This window comes from Vulpes vulpes, chromosome 3, assembly GCF_048418805.1.
Source record: "Vulpes vulpes isolate BD-2025 chromosome 3, VulVul3, whole genome shotgun sequence".
Lineage (NCBI taxonomy): Eukaryota > Metazoa > Chordata > Mammalia > Carnivora > Canidae > Vulpes > Vulpes vulpes.
Window position 1 is genome coordinate 57,330,350 of NC_132782.1, and position 16,790 is coordinate 57,347,139.

Consider the following 16,790-nt stretch of genomic DNA (forward strand, 5'->3'; position numbering starts at 1 on the left):
GAAGCTAATATAGTTTGTTTCTGCCTCAAATTTTATACACTGTTGTGTCTTTTAGAAGGTGGAGTAGCTAGGCATGCCTGGGTGACTCAGTGGTTGAGCATCTGCCTTCAGCCCAGGGCCTGATCCTGGAGTCCCGGGATCGAGTCCCACGTCGGGCTTCCTGCATGGAGCCTGCTTCTCCCTCTGCCTGTGTCTCTGCCTCTCTCTGTCTGTCTCTCATAAATGAATGAATAAATAAATAAATAAATAAATCTTTTTTAAAAAAAAGGAAAGTGGGTTAGCAAGTTGATAAAAAAGAGAAGTACTAGAAGAGAAAAGGTTTAACTAAATTATTTCCCACTTACAATCATGATGAAAACAGACATATTTCAGAGACAGATGCAAGTCTGGAAACATGATGGAGTTGAAAGTAATTTTCCTGGGTCACCTGGCTGGCTCAGTTTTTAATCTGACTCTAGATCTCTGCTGAGGTTATGATCTCAGGCTTATGAGATCAAGCCCCGTATGGGGCTCCACACTGGGTATGGACCCTGCCCAAGATTCTCCTAGGGCGCCTGGGTGGCTCAGTTGGTGAAGTGTCCAGCTCTTAATTTCGGCTCAGTTCATGATCTCAGGTGGCGGGATGAGGCTCTGCGCTGGGCTCGCACTCAGTTCAGTCTGCTCTCTCCGTCTTCTGCCCCTCCCCCCACTCAGTGCATGGTGCATGCTGGCATGCTCTCTCAAAGTCTTTTTAAAAAAGATTCTCCCTCTGCCCCTCCCCCCTAAAAGAAAAAATGAGCAAGGTGTATTCTACATCCAAAAACAGATCTGCCCAACTGGAGTGGGAGATACTTAGGGGACTGTAACAGAAAATGTGTGAAACTGAGGTTGGGGCCAGACCAGCTGGCGTGGAAGAGCCCTTTTGGATTTTATCTTGGAAGTAGCAGTTACACTGAATTATTTTTTAGCAGGGAAAACAGTGATTTGTAGAAAATTTGGCTAGTAGATCCCATTTAAGAAGCTTTGACATTACTTCATATTTGCATACCCTATGACCTAACTTCTAGAAATGCGCAAATGCACTTGTACTCCAAGAATGTTCATAGCCACATTACCCATAACATTGGAAACAATCCCAGCTGGTTGGCGGGAGAAGGGGTAAATAACTCTGGTGTGGCACACAACGGAATACCACGTAACAACAAAATAAACAGGGGAAGAACATCAAGGGATGAGTTTTGGAACCATAAAGTTAAAGGCCGGGATTAGCTTCAGGTATCCGGCCAGGGGTTGAGACCGGTGAGGCATATAGACCTACATGCAAACCACTGCGATGTTACAGGGCTGAATGGTTGGTTGGTTATATTTATCACACAATTATGTTTCATAACTAACATGTTACATGTTATGTCTACATGTTACATGTAGACTTTTCATAATTCAAATAATATTTTTAAAAATTTCATCTGGCAGCAATGTGCACATGGATGGAGGAGGAAAAAACCAGAGCCTGTGAAATCATTTAGGAAGAAGTTTTTATTAGGCATGGGGTAATGAAGGACAAGGCCATCTCAACCAGAGCTTTCTAAACCTATATTTTTTTAGCAACAGAGGCTTTGCCACTATCCAAACAGAACTCTCTATAAGAGGGAGAAGTAAAGGTGCTCTGGTGGAAATTTGGGGTTGCTATTTTTCCCCTTTTCATCCCTTTCAGTGGAACAAGATTGAGCTCTCAATTTCCTTGTTACTTAACTGTGTTGATGATAGATAATAACGCACACAGAAGGAATCTAAAGCCCGCGAGCCCAGTTCCCCACGTATTGGTGGAATTCTTTGAGAGCATCACCAACTGCATGGCTGTGTGAGCAGAGTTCCTTTGCGTGTGACTGCATCTGTTCCTTCTGAAGACCAAGCATTTGCCGTATCTCCCAGGGCCTCTGGAAACCGAAATGGTAAGGAATGATTTTTGCTCCTCCCCTCATTAACGGGGAGCAGGATCCAGCTATGTAGAAGAATGTACTATAGTTGGTAGTATGATACACCTGCGTGCTAGGTGCTGTGGCAGGGGCCAGGTGAGTGGCGTAATTCTCCTTGGGGCTGGGAGGTGGAGGGAGAGGCAGTGACATCTGAACCGGGCTTTGGAGTGCAGCCATCTGCCAGCGGAGAGAGAAGGTAAGATAAGGCCGTCGCAGGGAGAGGGACCAGCAAGGGCTAATAATAACAGTAAGGCGTGAAAGTGCCGCTGGTGTTCAGGGCACAGAGCGATCCAGGTTGGGCTGGATCACAGGGGCTGCGGCCCAGAGGGGCTGAGGAGGTGGCTGCCCAGCAGGGAAAGGACTTTATTCTGGAGGCAGTAGGGAGTCCTGGAGATTTTCAACAAACATGTTTTTCGGAGCTGTTTCTGTCCACAGTCTGGAGTACAGACTAGAAAGTGAAAGAGACTGGAGACTGTGAGTGCCAACCAGGCACCAGATACAGATGCCTGGGCTGGATGGGCCAGGTGGAGGAGACAGCTCGGTGCACATTTCCACAGCCTAAAAGTAGCTTTTCTTTTGGATGACCTCCATTTGCAAGCGCGGGTCAAAACCTGAGCTGTACGATTGGAAGAAAGCAGTTTGCTACCTTATCTGACAATAGCATTCCGGGTGCATTGTGTTCAGGCCTGGAATAAGGAAGAAGACAAAGGTTAAGAGCCCTGATGGTTGCTTTTCGATCACTGGCGAGGCCACATAGCGTTGTAGTCAAAACAGCCTTGGGAGTTAAAATTCTTGTGTTCAGACCATTGCCTTGCCACCCGCGGTAGCGTCTTGGGGAAAGTCACTTACACTCTGAGCTTCATCAAAAATAAAGGTGGCAACACTACCCCACAAGGGTTGTTTTGGAAGTCAGAGGAGAAAATGCACAGGTCGCCTTTACACTGTGCCTGAAACATCGTTTTCATGCAACTGGTAGTTATTAATTTTTAACTGCAGTTATTGCTCCAGAGCAGTGAAGGAACTGCTCTGGGTTCAGCTCAGCTGCTCATCCTTGCCAGCAAAACCCCTGGGTACTGGGCTGGTGAAAAACCCTACCTGGACGTGCATCCCTCTGTCCACTCTCTGCACCCTCTCCTAGCTCTAGCCTGCTCCAGTGTCACCCAGAAACCTGTTCAGTGAGGGCAGATTGTGGCGCATCTGGGGGAGACTCCACGGTCCCTTCTCTCGGCCACGGTGGCTGCCAGGCTGGCAGGAGAGCCTGCGTGCTAATGGGACAGCACGCCCAGAAGCAGCTTGCTTCATGCACAGGGGATGGGCCAGACTTGCTCCATCTTCAGGGGTCACGTGTGTGTAGATGGCGCTGGAGGGGGGACCCTCCTCGTCCGGCTTCAGGCTCCGCGTGAGCGGGTGTCACCCCTTCCGTGGGGCAGCAGAGAAGAGAGGTCTCTTACGTAGTGGAACTCGCTCTGTTTTTCCTCCTTGCCTGGCTTCCCTTCTCACCCTTGCACTTACCATTCTTAGCCCTCAAATAGTCCTCTGAGGAATATTAGAAGTTGAAATGTGCATCTGTGTTCTGTCCCCATGTGGCACTCTGTTGTGGTTAAAATATTTTACGTGTTGATAGTAATACCTTGCACTGCCGTTGCACCTCTCATCAGAGGATCTCTGAAAGCACTCCTAGATATTCACACCAAGCTTCGAAATACCCAGGGAGAGGAAAATGTGATTTAAACTGTGTGGTGTGAGGGAAAGAGATGGATGCTTTGCTCCAAATGCTTTGCTCCGTGCCCAGAGCAGGGAGCCTGGGGTCATTAGTGCCTTCCTGCTAGTGACACACTGCGCCCTGAAGGTTGACCCCAGGGAGCGGCAGCCTTGGGGTCGTGGTTCTCCTCCACCAGCCTCTAGGTATAGGGCATCCCAGGAGGCTCCGCCCACGCTTCTCAGCTCTCACAGTCACAGGCTGGGTGGGAGAAGCCTTGCCTATCTGCTCCCCCCACCCCACCGTGAATAACCCTGGGGACACTATATCTTCTGGAACCGGAGGTGCCTGAATCGGTAGCGGATCATAGCCGATACCAATGATTGCCCTGTCACCCTGACATTTATCTGATTCTAATGGACTTGGTCTCCTGCAGTGAGTTGCAAGTAGGGGGGGTGCCTGCCCCCTAAACCTCCAGGTCACAGCCCTGATGCAGCTCCCTCTCTCCTAAGGTGGCTAACGACATTCTCTGCACATACCACTCCTCATTGGCTTGGTGCTAAACTCTTTGTTTAGATTAGAAATAATCCTCATTCCAAACCCATTGCCCCCACCAAAACAGAACCAAAAACAACAACAACAAAAGGTAACTTGGGGCTTTTCTCTCTTCTTGGTTATTCTTACTCCTTTATCATTACCACCTGTGTCATAAAAAGCATTGTGGTTTTGTCCCTATCCCTGCAGGCAGGTGTCATGTTAATCATAATTCAGGCTGGCATCCTGCCTAAGTTTGTTCTCCTATTGTCCATCTGGCCCCACCGAGACCTTCCATTTTTGATGTGCCGTTCTAAGCAGGCTGCCTCATCTGCAATGGGCAACACTTGCCCTCAACCTTCCTTACGCTTCTGTAGGCCACACCCATTGCACTCCTTGCCCACAGAGTCAATTCCACATTAATACAATATGTCAAACAACTACTGAAGATCTATATGCAAAATAAGTCCCAGGTCTTTAGTTCCTTGGCCATGTAGATATCATTAGTCTCTTCTCAGGTATGTATTAATTTAATTTTTGAATAGCTAATATGTGCCAATGGTTCAAAATCTAAAAATACATACTAAACAGCATACAGAGAAAATCTCCCTCTTACCCACAGCCTTCTCACCCCTGGCAACATTTAGTCGCTATTATTTGTTGTGTATCCTTCCAATGTTTCTTTATATGCTCAAAACCAACACAACTCTATCATCTAATATCCTACCTTCTACAATCAAGATCACATTCTGCACTTTGCTTTTTTAATTTTTTTAATTTTTTGATTTTTTATTTTTCTTAAGGATTTTATTTTTTCATTCGTGAGAACACAGAGAGAGACAGAGACACAGGCAGAGAGAGAAGGAGGCTCCATTCAGGGATCCTGATGTGGGACTCAATCTCTAGACTCCAGAATCACACCCTGAGCCAAAGGCAGATACTCCACCACTGAGCCACCCAGGCACCCCTGCTTTTTTTATTTAACTGTGTATCTTCAAGATCCTTCTATAACAATATACAGGGAGGGGCAGCCCGGGTGGCTCAGCGGTTTAGCGCCTGCCTTCCACCCAGGGCCTGATCCTGGAGACCCAGGATCAAGTTCTGCATTGGGCTCCCTGCATGGGGCCTGCTTCTCCCTCTGCCTGTGTGTGTGTGTGTGTGTGTCTCTCTCTCTCTCCCTGTGTCTCTCATGAGTAATAAAATCTTTAAAAATATATATATATACAGGGAGTTTCCTTATTCTGTTTCACAGCTGCAAGGTATTCCATTTGTCCTACTAAATGGACATAACTTATTTAACCAGACTCTTATTGGTGGACGTTTATTTTCAAAGCCTTACTATGACCAAAAAAAAGGGGGGGGGTGCAGCAAAAAACCTGACAGTATTTCATTTTGCACATACACAATTCTGTGAGGATAAATTCCTAAGAAGTAAATTGCTTGGTGAGAGGCTAATAATGCATTATTGAAAAAGTAACCTAAAAACACATTTGAAGGTATAACTCACATTTATAAAGCATTTTTATGATGTGCTGGTATTTTATCACCAATGGAGGAACCACCAATATTGTCCTCACAGAAATTTGAGAGAACTGAGAATATGAAAGTGACTTCCACACAGTCATACTTCTCATAGTTGTTAGGACCAAAACTGAAACCAGGAATTTTCATTCCAAAAATTCTCTCCTTTCTATATATAATGCTGCCTCCTGAAGTAGCAAGGCAGGGGAAACGGCAATTTTACTCATCCAGAACTTACCATTTTCTGAAAATGTCCCCTCCTTGGTTGAATATCTCATGTTTGAGAACTTCACCTGGAGAACTTAATGGGACCATAGCTCCCACACTTGTTTGGCCAGAGAATCGCAGTTGAGCTATTTGCTTGACCACCCTATTTAGTGTAACTTAAGGTGGAGTTGGAACCTTGGAAATAAAAACCATTCTGTTCAGAATGGGGCTAACATTAAAACACCCTCCAGGGGAACCTGGATGGCTCAGTTGGTTGGATGTCTGACTTGACTCTTGATTTTGCCTCAGGTCTTGATCTCAGGGTTGTGAGTTTGGGTCCAACATGGAGCCTACCAAAAAACAAAACAAATTAAAAAACACCCTCCAGACAAACTGATCTTCTGGTGGCCTTATTTCCAGAATAAGGTCATTCTCTTAAAACCTTAAGAGAAATGCCACGTTTCAACATTGATGAAGAATTTGTTAATTTCCCAGATGAAGACTGGGATTGGGCAGGGGGGTATGTACTGGAGCAGGCGACGTGGTACTTCCCAAAAGGACTTCTGAAATCTCTGATACTTGGGAAAAATTAGATTCAATGATGGTTATTAGGTCTTTTAAGTAGAAGGGTAAAATTTCACACTTCCTATGGAGAATTGTGGAGACAGATTAAGAGAAAAGATATGACTCATCGAGGCCAATATTTAATTCTCTATAAAAACTGAAAGAATTTGTTAAAGACAACTTCCAGGGGCACCTAGATGGCTCAGTCAGTTGAGCAACCAACTCTTGATCTCAGCACAGGTCTTGATCTCAGGGTCCCGAGTTCAAGCCCCGCATAGGGCTCCACACTGGGCATGGAGCCTAATTAAAAAATAAAAATAAAAAATAAAGACAACTTCCACAGAGAACAAACTGATTCTTGCTGGAGTGACGGGGTGGGGGATGGCCAATGGGTGAAGGGGAGTAGGAGATACAGAATGAATGAGTCCTAGGAATGAAAGGTAAAGCCTAAGGAATAGAGTCAATGATATTGCAACAGTGTTGTATGGTGACAGATGGTAGCTACCCTTGTGGTGAGCACAGCATGACTTATGAAGGTGTCCAATCACTATGCCCTACAGCTGAAACTAGTATGTGTCAACTACTAACTTTTTTAAAAAAGCAATTTCCTCAACTCTGCTTTAAATATTTTATTTCTTATATATTTTGCAGACTTATTATTTGTTAATGTAATTCTGCTTTCAAAAAATCTGACTTAAATGAATGTATAAAAAAGTTAAAAACCACACAGGGGAATATCCACATAAGAAAACCTTGTAAAAAAAAAAAAAAAAAGAAAACCTTGTGGGCAAAATAATTTGTCCTTTCTTCAATTCAAATAACATACACAAATGCCCAGAAATTTGATTTCGTTATTAAAACAAAAGTGGTTTGTTCTCTTAGACACTAATAGAATCCACAGAAAAAGGTTTCAACACCTTGATGATGACTTCTTGATTCACAGTGAAAGATGTACCTGTCACTCAAATCAGAATACTCATATTGATTTGACTGGTGTGTTTCTCCTGGTGTGAAAAGCACAGGGAAGCCAAATCATAATGACAATGGTTCTTGATGGGCAGGGACCCAGATAAAAGGAGTTTGGTGCATCTCTCCCCAAAAAGAAATGCATACCAGTGGCTAAGAAGTCCCAGATGTGTATATAATACACATCGTCTTCTTTATTCATGTATCTATTGATGGACATCCAGGCTCTTTCCACAATTTGACTATTGTGGACATTGCTGTTATAAACATTGGGGTGGTATATATGTACACTGGAATATTACATAGCCACCAAAAGGATTAAATCTTACCATTTACATCGATGTGGATGGACTAGAGGGTAATAAGCTGAGTGAAATAAGTCAATCAGAGATAGACAGTTATCATGGTTTCACTCGTGTGGTATATAAGAACAACGCAGAGGATTGTAGGAGATGGAAGGGAAAACTTGGTGTGAAAAAATTAGAGGGAGGGAAACCATAAGAGACTCTTAACTGTAGCAAATAGGGTTTCTGGAGAAGAGGTGGGGGGATGGGGTGACCTGATAACAGATATTAAGGTGGACACGTGATGTGATGAGCTCTAGGTCTTATATGCAACTAATGAATGACTGACCTCTACATCTGAAACCTACTGTACTATAATGTACTATATGTTGGCTGATTGAATTTAAGTAAACAAAAATAAAGACGCCCAAATGGTTGAAATCATGCTACCAATTTTCTCTCCTGAGATTTCCTATTTTCTATGTTTCATTTGCTTGCCCCCATTTTAATAACATATTCTTTCGATTTATTAAAACCACTATGAAGTTATTTTCCCTAAACTTTCCTAATGATAGGAATCACCTGGAGTGCTTGACAAACAGATTTCTGAATAGAACTTTTAAGAGAAAGGCCTGGCATTCTGTATATTTAACAAACACCCAGGTAATTTTTACCAGGAGGGTTTGGGAACAATTAGTTCTGTGTATCTCCAAATGCAATGTTCCTACAAAGCACCTGCTCCTTATTCCATTGGTCTAGAGAGGGTCCTAGATTCTCCATCTCTAACAAGCTCCCAGGCTGTTTGCCAGGGGACCCACCGCATTTTGAGTAACAGGAGGCAGTGGTTGTCAAAAAGACACTCCTGGGCCAGTGGTCTGGGCAGTAGCTCAGAACCTTTTAGAAATGCAAATTCCCAGCCTACACATAATGAATCAGAAACACTGGGATGCAACCCAGCAATCTGTTTTAACAAGGTCTCCAGGTGAGATTTTGGTGCATACTGAAATTCAAGAACCACCAATCTATACTTATGTTTAGCTGCCTCTTGCTGCTTCTGATTAGGAAGTTATTTCATTTGAGATGAACCTTTGCACGTTTCTGATTTTATTCACATCGAATGCCTTTAGATGGTTTAACTCCATTTGGGGTAATATCTTACTAGCACTTTTGTCAAGTGTTCGGGAAATATTGACAAGAAACTCAGACTATTTCGGGGGAACTTGTTCCTTGTTTTCTTTAAATTTAATTTGTATCAACACAAGGTAATAGGTCAGAGCAGGGTTCACAAATGCGTAAAGGGACCAAACACTCAGAGAACACCTTTAAACGAAGTGGCAGGGTTTGGGGGAGGAGGTCTGGTTTCAGAAAGCTGTACCTCAGCTCCACCCAGTGAGTGCCAGGCCAGGTGGGGACTCGGGCCCAGATGGGCCACATCTTCCAATTGCTTACAAGAAGACAGAAAGCCAACTTTTCACATGAAATCTCTCGATTTTTAAATGTTGGCAAACTATTCAGATCTGTCGTAAATATTCTATATGCCTAACAAGCTAGGCTTCCGATAGCAACTCCACGTTGGAGGGACTAGTTATTGATTCACTGGCCTGGCTCCTGCTCCATGTGTCACTGTCTGTCTCAGAAAAAAGAGAAAGCCAGCTGTCCACTGGAGGTCCACTGCTATGAAAACCAAACCCAAACCATCGACCACGCTCCTCTGAAAGGTCAGGCATTTCTTCTCTCTCAGTAGCTACCTGAGCAGCCACGGGTTTGAGCTCATCGAGATACATAGAACATTTTTCATTGGAAAATGGACAGTGTCACACTGTATGATCTGTCTGGAAGCAAAGAGTATCTAAGAGTCAGGATAGCTCTGCCAAGGGGCAGATCCAGAGTTTGTGAGGCCTGAGGCTTTTACAAAGGGGAGGGACTTTATTTAAGAAAAATATGTGAAGTTAGAAAGACAAAGTGGATACCAGTGGATTTATTTTACAACAATTTGTTAGGGTGTTCACTTACATTTTTTAATAGTTTTACATATATTACATAATTTGACAAAACATCTATCCCTTTTCTAAGTCAGCAAAAATATACATTTAATTGGGTAAAGTAATTCTTCAATAAACATTTGTTGAATGAATGTACAAATAAATGAATGATTTCAAAATCTATTCAGTCAATATATATCAAGGGCCCAAAAGTGTAAGGATCCCTGCTAGACATTGCATTATTAAATACATTGTATTTAAGTAGAAGAAGTAAAAAAAAATTTTTTTTTTTTTAGAGAGAGAGCTCATGCAGACACAAGGGCAGAGGCGGGGCAGCGGGAAGAGAATCCTAAGCAGGCTCCACGCCCAGGGACTCAACCTCACTCACCACCCTGAGATCATGACCTGAGCCCATATCAAGAGTTGGATGCTTGACCAACTGAACTACCCAGGCACCCCTAAGTATAATGAACGAAATAAAATAGAGGTACCAGGCTGGCTCAGTAGAGAATGTGACTCTTGACTCAAGGTGGTGGGTTCAAGCCCCACACTAGGTGTAGATCTTACTTAAAAAAAAGAAAATAATTATGTTTTATTTCATCATTTTTAAAAGTTAATAGTATTTTTTTACTATTGTTTTATATGTAAAACTAAAAAGATAAAATATAAATATTGTTTTATATATAAGCTGGATGCAGACTTTAAAAAGAAAATATTTAAATTTAATGCCATTAACTGTTATTTTTAGCTTTAAAAAATTTTAGTGGGCTGGGTTGGGGGGTGACTGGGTGACGGGCACTGAGGGGGCACTTGATGGGATGAGCACTGGGTGTTATTATATATGTTGGCAAATTGAACACCAATAAAAAATAAATTAAAAAAATAAAATAAAAATTTTAATATACAGTCATACAATTTTTTTAAATGTTAGGTAGAGGGAACAGAAAAACCAAAGAAACTGGTATTTATTTAATATATTCTAAAGGCCAGGTAAATAATATTTTAAAAATCATGTGTAATTCCACACACTAACATAATCACCATTATTATTTTATTTCCTTCAATCTTTTATTTATAGGTACACTTTTTACAAAGTTAAAGTCAGACCATCCAGGGGCACCTGGGGAGTTAGTTGGTTAAATGCATGACTTTTGATTTTGGCTCAGGTCATGATCTCAGGGTTGTGAGTTTGAGCCCTGCATCAGGCTTGTGCTTGGTAGAGTCTGCTTGAGATTCTCTCTATCCCTCTCCCAAGCCATCCCCCTCCCTGCCACCACTTGGGCTCTCTCTCTCTCTCAAATAAATAAATAAATAAATAAATAAATATTCTTTAAAAAATCATATTCTCCATAGAATTTCAACCCTGATTATTTGTTCCTAATACACATAAACATTTCCTATGTTGGTACATGGTCTTCATAATTCTTATTTTAAAAACTGCATAATTATTCCTTAGCTATTCCCAGTAAATGGATAAAATATAATTTATATAACCGTGCTTCTAATCTTAGATTTTTTTTATTTTTGCTATTATAAAATAATGCAGCACTTAACATTTTGATGTACATAGCTTTCTTTTTTCATATTATGGTCCTATGCCTGAGGATATACATATCCCTCAATTTTCTTTTCCCATGTATTTCATTTGTGCACTCTAAAAAAGAACCAGGATTGGAGTTGAAGTGAGAAGGAAGCAGGTGGGGAGATGGTACAAAAGGGACCATCCCTGTATAGATATATTCAAAATTATTCACCTTGATTGGATCCAAGACAGAACTTCGATTTTTTGCATTAAAATTCATAGGACACATTTTTCTCCTATCAGGGATGTTCTTTTACATTTCTTTGACCCCCGTGGATATTGTGCCAAAACCAACAGAGTAGGTCATTCTCTGGAGAATCCTTTCCTTGGGTTGTCAGAAATTATGATAGCTATCAAGAGAGATTTTTGGTAGCCAAATGTTGCAGATTTGCAATTGCCTAATTATGCTCTATATGACATTTCACTCCAATTTATTTATTTATTTTTTATTTTATTTTATTTTTTTTCACTCCAATTTAATAGAAGAAATTGAACATCTATATTGTTTCTATTTATCAAAAACCTGAACAAGTAAAAAAAAAAAAAAAAAAAAAACCTGAACAAGTGGTGTGGTGATTATTTTTCTGATCTGTGAATCTAATTACGTGAAAAGTCATAAAAAGCTTTTATTATACATTTACTTAATTTTCTGTGAAATCTGGGCATAAGAATGGGCAAAACACTCAAAGGCAGGCATAAACAAAACACAATCCCTCTCCCCAAGCAGTTTATAATTTTTTAGGAAATCAGGAACATAGGCCTGAGTCAATTAACCTTCTAAGTAAAATTCATGTTCTTAAAAAAATGTACAAGGCACTCTGAGGAAATATTAACATGAACTGGATGCTTAAAGATATTAAGGAATTATGGTTACTTTTTGGGTAAGTTCATGGTATTGTATTTTTTTTCTAAAATTCCCTTCTTAAAAAAGATAAAATAAAATCCCCTTCTTTTAGAGATGTGGAAATACATATGAACAAAATATACTATATCCTAGATTTGCATAAAAATTCTTCAGGCCATCGGAATGGATGGGGTATAGTTGAGACAAGGCTGGCTTGGAGTTGGTAATTGTAGAAGTTGGGCTATGGGTACATTTGGGTGATTTGGTATACTTTTGTATATATTTAAAAACCCATATAAATTATTTACAACCTTATTTAGCTTTCCTTTGACTGTGAAATCTAAGCACTAAATATGACTGGAGCCTCAATGTTCTACGAAGCAGCACACTGGACTCTCTCAACCTCTGTATCCTACCCATCTGGCCTGCTTGGTCTTTCTTTCCGGCCTCCACCCAACTTGGTTGGTCAGCTCACAGGGTCTGCCCTGCATTACTTACAGGCCCCCACTTGAAAGGAAGATGTTGACAAAGGTTGGGTAGCGAGAAATCATGCTTACTCTGACCCCTGCTTGAACTTTAAAAATCTATGTTTATTTGGGACTAAAACAGAAATGATTCATCTTATGAATTTCCTCAGGGCCAGCGGGATCTTGAGTTCTCTTAGATGAATTTATTCGCTCTAAGCTCTAATTGAAACCACAATGTAGAAGCCGGTTGGCTCTCCTCTTATATATTCTATCTGGTAGAAGCAGCAACATCTGCCAGCATCTCAATTCCTGCTTCCTTGGCATTGGGTTGAATTAATCAATAGAGTGTATAACTAACACACAAAAAAAGCCCAATAAAAAAATCTTCCAGTAAAGCAAATGGAAAATTACAAAATAAAAGCTTAATTTTTCTGCAGTTTTTCAAGTAAGCTAAAAGAGACTCATGTTTCTTTTGATTTGAATTGTTTTGAATTAAAATTGAAACTAATAGTATAAACCTGCGATATTCTCAGGAGCCATTTCTTTTGTTATTTTCCCTCTTGGTTGAAACTGTTCCCCCTTCATTCATTGAATTATATCGCTGTAATTACCCAAGTCACTGCTATTAAATAGAAAATCTAATGCCACCATTTTTAAATTTTAGATTCATAGTGTACAGGATGATCTCATCAATGAGAAGAAAGTAAATTTTTAATATTTTGAAGGCTGTTTCTAACATCTATTCTAATATAAATATGCAATGTAATGGTTCCCAACCTCTTTACCTTTTAGATTCTCCTTAATTATTTCTATCAACAGGGACTTTTGGCATTAAAACAATTTTTTCCTCCAACAAAACCACATGTATTTATTAACAAGTCATCAAGTAATTTCTCCATTTTTTAAAAGTAATCAAAGAACACATGTAGTTCATAATAGGCTTGGAATAATATGTATTACCACCTTGAACTAAAATAGCCCCAGCTAAAAGGAAAGAATTTCAATTCATTAGCAATAGAAAGCTTTTTTTTTTTTCTTTAGCTAAGCCATTTCTGTTAGACTTTTTTACATACTGAAAATGGTCTGTGGTCTATATTACTACCTTTGCAAACTATAGTTGGGGTAATAGCTCTACTCATTAAATTATATCATTCAGAGCTCCTATAAAAGAGCCTTGGTAGCAAAAAAATAATAGGTTTTCTTAAAGATGATTATTTTCCCTTCTCATTGATAGGCATTATTACACATAAAACTGCATGGACTAGTAAATCTTTTGGGTATATGCTTTCTTACATTCTTTTCTTTCTGTGTTTTCTTGCTCTAGAACGATTGTCCCTGGCTGTTGCTGGAGAGAAGAGACATCCTGAGGCTGACATGTGGACGTGAGCTCACCAGACAGGCAGGTGGTAAAATGAGTGGTTTATTTTGAAGCCCTTTATCTCCCTACCAACCACCTCTTCTCCCCCTTGAGTTTTCAGTCCGGTTCAATTCAGTTCATTGCATGGAGTGGTAGGCCAGTAGAAAATACTTTAGGAGACCTAAAAATGACACATGGTCCCTGCCTTGGAGGACATACAGTCTAGTCATTAGTTGAGAAAAATGATGTGGGCAGAAATACCTAAGTTGAGAAGGAAAATGAGCCAAGTGTTCTAGGGATTTTGAACAGCCTTCTTGGGCTGAACAGGTGTGCGTGTGTGTGTGTGTGGCGGGGGTGGGGGGGTGGGGGGTGTTGTCACTTCTAGCTATAGGGGCTGGGGAGCTTGATGGAGGTACTGGGTGTTGAAAGAAGAGAAGGCTCCCGGAAGGCAAAGATAGGGAGATGGGGACAAGGGTAATCCCAACAGAGTGAGAAGAACCAGGAGGTCTCTCTTGTCTATCTCTGGTTCCAGGGAATTGGTCTCACACAATTGTGTGAGCTGGTTAAGCAGTCCTATGAGGTGTTGCCTCCATGTCTAGTGCTGGAACTTAAAGGTCACCACAGGCAGTCAGGAAGGGATAATGGCTGTAGAGGAGATCAAGAGAAGGCTGGAAGCCACAAAATGAGGTGGAATTCCACAAGAATGGACTGAAAGCTGTGTCTGTTCTTTTGACCTCTGATCTTGGTATCAAGGATATTCCACAGAAGCTTAGACTCTGTCACAGAGCCGAACACAAATGCCTGGCTCAGGAGTTGGAGGAGCTGAAGGAAGAATCCAGGGCAAAGAAGAGAAGCTGCAGGCTTAATTGCGATTTCATGCCAATGAGGTGAATCAGCACATCAGCCACATTTGGCTGAGCTCACATTTGTGAGCCACAAAATGGCTGTTTCCCTTCTGCCCTCCACATCTCCAAGAATCTGCCTTATGGCTCACCCTGATAGAAAACATGCAAGAGAGATGCCTGGGTGGCTCAGTGGTTGAGGGTCTGCCTTCAGCTCAGGTCGTGATCCTGGGGTCCTGGGATCGAGCCCCTCATTGGGCTCCCTATAGGGAGCCTGCTTCTCCCTCTGCCTATGTCTCTGCCTCTCTCTCTGTGTCTCTCATGAATAAATAAATAAAATCTTAAAAAAAAAAAAAAAGGAAAGAAAACACACAAGAAAGGGAACTCAGGGAAATACAGGTCAGATGCATTCCAGCCATCACAAGCTGTATCCAGAGTATGGAGCTTTGGAAAATTAAGCTCAAGAGTTGAGATGATATCAACATTAAGTGGCCACTGGAATTTTTTGAGCCAGAGGAACAACAGTGACGCTGACCTTGAACAATGAAGTGGTGAGCAGGACAGATTGGAGGGCCTAACTCGGGAGCTCAGAATGCTGGTGAGTGGTTGAGAGGGGATTCAGGAGGTTGAAGTTGAAAAGGAAGTAGCCAAGCCATGCCTAGAAATTTTGCTGCCTCGGCCAGGGCACAAAGCTTGCTTTTGTGTGTTTGGGGAAGAGAGCAGATCTACATACAAAGCATTGCCTGCCCTTGACATTGGTTCACTTGTCCCATCCATTGTCTTCAGCCTTAAAAATTTCAATATGCTGGGTCAAAATTCTGAGCTTGTGACCCTAGAAGTGTGAGGTTCTAAAGAGAGATTAGTGGATATTTGTCATGTTTTATGGCACCCCACAATAGCATTGAAAATCCTTTCTGTGTTTGGGAAATTTTCCACACGAAGTTATCCTGCTAGGAGACAGTATATCACTCTGGTGGCTTGTTTTTAACTTGGGGAGACTCCGATTTGTAAGGAATCAGGAAGAAACAGACGCCAAACAGAATCACCTTTTTATGACTGAATAGTATCCTGTTACATGGATATACCACATTTTCTTTATCAATTCAACAATTGATAAACATTTGAACTTTTCCAGTTTTAGTCTCATGTACAATGCTGCTCTAAATATTCTTGTACATGTCTTCTGGATAAACATCTACTAGTGCAATTGCTGGGTCATAAGGTAACTTCCAGTTTTGAGAAACTGCCAAACTATTTTCTAACAGTTTCCAGCTTACATTTCCATCAGCAGCGCATGACGATTGGATTTCTCTACATGTTCACCCAAAGTTGGAAAAGCCCATCATTTTAATTATTGCCATTCTTGTGGATGTGTGGTGTTCTCTTGTGGTTCTAATTTGCATTTCCCCAATGACCAATGATGCTGAATTGCCATATAAATACTAGGATCAACTCATCAACTTCTACAAAGCTTACTGAGATTTTGATAGGGAATGCTCTGAATCTGTACAACAATGTGGGGGAGATATGCCATCCTAACTATTGAGTCTTTCAATCCATGAACATAGGATATTTCTCCATTTATTTAGATCTTCTATAATTTCTCTCAGCAATGGGACGCCTGGGTGACTCAGCAGTTGAGCATCTGTCTTCGGTTTGGAGCATGATCCCGGAGTCCCAGGATCGAGTCCCACATCAGGATCCTTGCATGGAGTCTCCTTTTCCCTCTGCCTATGTCTCTGCCTCTCTCTGTGTGTCTCTCATGAATAAATAAATAAAATCTTAAAAAAAATTTCTCTCAGCAATGTTTTATAATTTTCAGGGTACAGATCTTTCACTTTTGTCAAATTTATTCCCAAGTATTTTATTTTTTGATCCTATTGTGAGTGAAATTATTTTCTTAATTTTAGATTGCTTGCTGCTAGTATATAGAAACACATCTTTAAAATACTGACCTTGGGATACCTGGGTGGTTCAGTTGGTTAA

General features: G+C 41.2%; 1 long non-coding RNA gene across 3 annotated transcripts; it reads left to right on the top strand.

Moving 5' to 3' along the window:
* Positions 1-1,807: 1,807 nt before the first annotated feature.
* LOC112926180 (uncharacterized) lies at positions 1,808-16,790 on the top strand. Of its 3 annotated transcripts, none has more exons than XR_003236279.2 (3): positions 1,808-1,931; positions 13,930-14,008; positions 16,394-16,790. It is a non-coding gene; the product is annotated as an uncharacterized lncRNA (long non-coding RNA). The 3 variants fall into 3 exon arrangements; XR_012000440.1 differs by lacking the exon at positions 1,808-1,931 and adding an exon at positions 1,963-2,051; XR_003236280.2 differs by lacking the exon at positions 1,808-1,931 and adding an exon at positions 2,065-2,151.